This window comes from Cibotium barometz, chromosome 63 (genome assembly GCF_041138505.1).
Source record: "Cibotium barometz isolate CiBa-2024 chromosome 63, ASM4113850v1, whole genome shotgun sequence".
Classification (NCBI taxonomy): domain Eukaryota; kingdom Viridiplantae; phylum Streptophyta; class Polypodiopsida; order Cyatheales; family Cibotiaceae; genus Cibotium; species Cibotium barometz.
Genome location: NC_141108.1, coordinates 1,113,462 through 1,119,461, shown reverse-complemented (window position 1 = coordinate 1,119,461; position 6,000 = coordinate 1,113,462).

Here is a 6,000-nt window from a genome sequence, read left to right as displayed (position 1 = left end):
TTTGATTCTTTACTAGGTTTAGCAGCTTTGTTGAGCTTAACTAGGAAAACTTGTTGGCCCTTACGTGCTCCCTTGAGAAGATGTTTTGCTTTGACTACCCTAGAATTGGGTTTACCTATCTTCCCCTTAAACTAATACTTCTTGGCCGTGCTCATTTTTGCTCATTTTTAAAAGTGATACTCCTCTCATTACAATGAATGCTAGCATTGTTTGTGATTAACCACTCCATCCCAAGGATCCCATCATAAAAACCTAATGGTAAGACCCTAAAATGTCCATGAGTTTGTTCACTACCCATTCAAAGTCAAGATTTCCTATAGAGTAGTGAGATACTACTTCCTTACCACTAGCTAGATCTACAATCATTTTCCTAGCTGGTTTGTGACCCAAGTTTAATTTTTGTAAACACCTTGGAGAAAGAAATGAATGGGTACCGCTACACAATTAATCAAAAGTTGGAGTGGCTTACCATGATGAGTGGTTGGGGTTTGAATAACACCAAATTGCTGGTTAGGACCTTGATGTTCTACTACCGTATGGATGGTGGCACACTCTTCTTTGGCCATTTCCAAAGTTGATTCTTCATTTATAGCACAAGCACGGGAAATTGTTCCTCCATGACCTTTACCACATCCACCATCTCTTGCACCTTGGTGCATGGGGGTTCCACGGCAGTGATTTGCTCGACCACTTTGAGGAAAGGATGTTTCTAGCTTGGGACAATTGGCCTTAAAGTGTCCCGGCTCATTGCAATGAAAACATACAAGGGACTCTCTAGAAATATGAGTGGGGAACAAAGGAGTTGGTTTGTTGACCTCGGTTGTAGTAGGGAGAATTTTGCTGGGGTTTCTTGTAAGACTGATCCTTAGGGTTTGATTCAGGGTGACATCTCTTTTAGGGCCTAGATTTTCTAGACTTCTCCTTTACAAGTGGTTTGGCTCATATGAGATCATCTTGCAATGTACTCAGCCTCATTGCTTTGACACGAAAATCCAAAGGTTCATTCAAGACTTGGCAGAAGCAGGCTACTTGTTGCTGGGAGGTAGTCACATGGATGGGGCATACTTCTGGAGAGTGATGAACTTAGAGTAGTATTCTTCTAGGGTTAAATTGAGCTTCTTGAGGCTAAAGAACTCATTCATCTTGATAGATTCATGAGATGGGAGGAGATACCGCCCCTTCACAGTGCGTTTGATGTCATCCCAGGTTTGGGAGTGTTCGGTGACTCCCTTATCATGGCACCATTGCTTCCACCAGAGTTTAGCATCCCTAGTGAGGTGAAACCATGAAAGCATGGATTGGTTTTTGTAGCTCCAGTGTACTGGCAAAACAACTGAGAAGTAATCGTCCATTGCTTCAATCCATGCTTTGGCATCCTTTTCAATTTTTGAACCTTCCCCCTTAAAGGAGGGAGGTTGCATCTATTTGAGTAGGAGATTCTTCTCCTGGGTATTTGTGTATAGTGCATTGGGGAGAGGAGGCTGATCGTCCTGGCCATTATCGTCGCAAGATTAAATTTGGGATCATGAGATTCATACTTTACACTATGCTCATGATTTAAAAGCAAAACCTTGAAATCACTTTATTTCTTAATTCAAATATTTACAAAGGACAAGATTGATTTTACAAGGATTTGAGACTAATGTATTTAGTCTTATTCATCATAAAAGAGACTCTTAGGCTTAACTAAGGCATAAGACTTGAGTGGTCCACGTAGATGAAATATGGGGGTTCTGCAGTGGTTTCTAGGATACGGAAGACTGATGGTAGGGGAGGTAGACTCTGGATTGTATTGTGTTCCATAATAGCTACTCTGTCAATGGGTAAGACTTGCATTACTTGGTCATACACCCAGCAGTTTTGCGGTATACGGTTCCCCTCTATGGTCATATAGCTATTAGGTCTGGGAGTACCCATGAACCAGAATAAGCGGACCATCCTCATCTTCTCAATCCAACAAAACCACTTTAAATCAATGGTGAGGTTCCCAATTTGGTTTGCTCAGATGATGAAGTACCTTGGCCCGATTCCAAAAGTGATCTCTACCCCACCCTCTTTGGATATGAGAGGGATGATGGAGGGACAACTTCTCGAGTATCTGCATCATCGTATCACAGATTCGAAATTTGAAGAGTGACAAGTTGTCTGGAAGACGCACTGGAAGACTAGAGAATCTAGAGTAAGCGTCTTCCTCTTCCTACAATCATTCAATCACTGATTCAAATTGTATTAGTAAGGTATTTTAGGAATCAACATTTATTTTAGGTAAAACATACATTCCAAAATAAACTTAACTAACAAATCATAGGAACTAATATCGGCTCTGATACCAATTGTAAGGTCCCCTAACCTAAAAAGGGAAAACCTTAAGATAGTCTACTAAGTCTAACAAAAGGAAAAGATGCGAGGGCCCCTTCAAACGCACTATGAAGGGGCCCCAGGTTGAGGACCGCCGGCTCTATACAAAGAAGGACATAGAGCTAATGATCAATCACCCTACATTCTTACAAGATATCGAGCTCTTAATTACACAAAGATGCACAGAAGCTACTATTGGGGAATCCCACCAGGATACCACAATCAGACAAGTCCACGAACCTGAGCTACCGAGAAGAGCCAATATGGGTAGGGGACGAGGTCTAGGAAGGGGGGGGCAAGGGCAATTCCCCAGAGACCTAGAAACGATCCTGCCATGGACCTTAATGGAGCCACAAGGACAAACTTGTTAAATATTATTGCTGAGATAAGTAGGGGGATGGTCAGGGAGTTGGGTTCTACTTTAGAACCTCGACCTTCCTAGATGAAACCCCATATCATCTCAAAACTTGTCCAAAAACTCTCTGGGGATGGAGATCCTATCCAGCATGTAGAGATTTTTAAATCTACATGTGAAACCTGCGGACCAGTCAACGATGTGACCATGATACATGCTTTTTTGGCCGACCTTAGAAGGAAAAGCTCATCAGTGGTTCAGAACCCTTAAGCCTGAGGAGGACAAGGTTAACTTCACCAGGTTAAAAAATATTTTTGTGCCCAGCTTTGCATGTAGTGGGGAGCCCTGTGGCCCATCAACTACATAACATCAAAAAATAGAAGGAAGATGAGTCTGTGAGAGACTATGTTTCTCGCTTGAAACACTTGAATTCAAGATGCAAAATTCGGGAAAGATTGACAGACGATCAATTGTTGCCTTGTTTTAGAAGAGGGGTTAGAGACCATAAAATGCATGATTACTTGGTACTATCCCGGTCAGCTACCCTTGATGCATGTTGCAAATTGGCAATCGAATACAAAGATAACATGTTAGAATTGCCACCACCTGAGGATGTTAGAACATCGACAGTAACCATGACTTCACGTGTCTCGAGTCATCAAGAAATTGGAACTCAAAGCAAACAAGTTGGGCATATGACTGTGGATGAGCTCAGCAATGCTATATTGGAGAAATTAAAGGTAAGGGAAGGAAGAGAGATGTCGGGCCATGGGCATAGTCACATTTACCCCTAGAGGGAACTGGTATGGTGCTCCATGTGTAGACTAAACCATACCACCACTAAATGTCTGCAACAATTAAGGGCAAGACCATTATTGTATTGTGCACATTGTCTAAAATTGGGCAATCATGACACATCATCATGTAGATTTCCAAGGTTTCAAAATATAGGACAACTGCAAACAAATAGAGCCCCACTGGCTTTGCCAGCACCACTTGTGCAAACCACTGCCACTGCTGTACAACCCAACCCTTCTTACCTACCTAGGGGGATGTTCCGGGTACAAGAAACTTCGCCCTTGCCACCACTAATTCTACCACCACAACCACCACATGCCAAGATCAATCAAGTAGTGATTGAAGAGCCATTAGAAGATATTGAACTGGACGGGAACTGGAAATTAGTGGGGAATACTATGAGGATATGGGTGATGTCATGCTAGAGTATTATGTCCTATAGAGAATAATAAGACAGTACCTGTGTTTCAAACCACGGTATAGTGAAAGGGCAAGGAAATGAACTCAAATCTGAGAAGAGGACCTTTACAATGTTATGGTTGTGGTGGGCCACATCGAGTAGTCGAATGCCCAAATAAGAATATGACTCATACACACAAACCACAACAAGTAGTGACCACACCTACCAGTGCTTACTTGCACTAAGTGTGGAATTGATCATCTGATCAAAGATTGTTCCTACCGGGGAGTGGTTCAGCTTCTACTGCCAATCAGGCCACCATTTATACCATTAGTGTACAACTTGGGAAGATCACACCGCGGAATGTCCTAACACGAGCTCAAGCTCAGTTGGGTGACAAAGGAAGGAACCGGATGGATGCTACAATTTCCAAATCTGGTCACAGGAGAAGAGTGAAGAAATTAGGAAAGGGGGACACACGGGTTACAAGCCAAGATGGATCCAAAGAAGACACAATTGATACCAGATCCACACAATCAAAGGAAGAGGGGGGTCAAGGGATCGATCTGGAAGGGTGAGATCAGGGAAAACAAGGAGAACAACTAGCAACCCCAAAGGGGATTGGTGAATATCCTAATGCTGACAAAGAAACAAGGAAGTTTCCAAGGCCCTAGTTCAAAAATATAAAACTAAGCCTAGGGGGGCCAACTGAGTAAGGGATACCATCTATCCACTGGATGTACCACCCCGCAATAGGGCCTTGTACCTACCCACCCCGATTCCAGAAGAAACTGAAGCAGACTCCCAAACAAACACAATGACTAGACTGTTTGAGGAAAATGAGCTGGGGGGATCCATTCATTCTTTCCCCATGGAAGAATACGAGACACCTTGATGGGAAGAACACTCTATATCTAAGGAGCCCAGGGATATAGGAAGCCTAGCAGCTGTGTTATCCATGCCTGTCCAAATGCCCAGGGATATAGGAAGCCTAGCAGCTGTGTTATCCATGCCTGTCCAAATGCCCAGGGATATAGGAAGCCTAGCAGCTGTGTTATCCATGCCTGTCCAAATGCCCTTGGGTCACTTATTACGCAATTCACCCACCCTATGGGATAGATGTAAAAGAATGGGTGTCGAAGGAGATCTAAGGCCAACGGAGAATATGGATGAGGCTCTGCCACCCTTGGTAGAAAGGCCCTTGAGGCATACAAAGGAAATGCAAGTGGTTAAGATACCAGTTAACCAACTGGGACACTACTATGAGAGTGACGACACGAACACTACCATTCCGATTCATCATAATGGATACTAGGCATTAGGCATCCTGGATGGTAGGGAAGGTGTCAGCATCATTACCAAACATTTCTGGGAAAATTGGGGTAAGCCGGATCTAAAGAGAGTAGATCTAATCGTTTAAGATGGTGGCTGATGCAACATCTTCAAGACCCATTGGGCTCTTGGAAAATGTGAAGTTCATACTCTTTACATTTCAATATCGTCATACATTTGTGGTCATGGAATTCCTACGCCAACCTGATAAATATGACATATAATATTGGGACGATCTTTCATGAGGGAATCCAAATTGGTGCACGATTGGGCTTTAGATCATGTATATGTACGCAGGGACTCACAAACATTAAAGATTGATCTAAGAGCATGGAAGGCACACCCCATGGAAGGGCAATTGTTCGGTAACAACTCGGTCACAATGGAGCAAACCACATCCCTATAGATATGCCAACCCACCACAGAGGGGGAAACCAAGGATTCTATGAGAATTGGATGCATGTGTTGGTCACAACAATTGATGTGATGCAACCTAAGGGAACCCAATATTGGGATTCTGGAAACATCCCTATGACTTCTATTTGCATGGTTGATTGGCAAACCATGGATGGGGAGTCAATGGAGGAGACATCAAGTACAGAAGGTACCATGGTGTGAATTTGAACCAGTAGTCACTGCATGAGCGATGGTGGAAACAAAAACGGTACCTAGCCCGACGAAATGCATTGCTATGAACCAAACCAATGGATGCTCAATGGTTGAGATACCTTGAGGCTACAAGGGTACATGATGAATT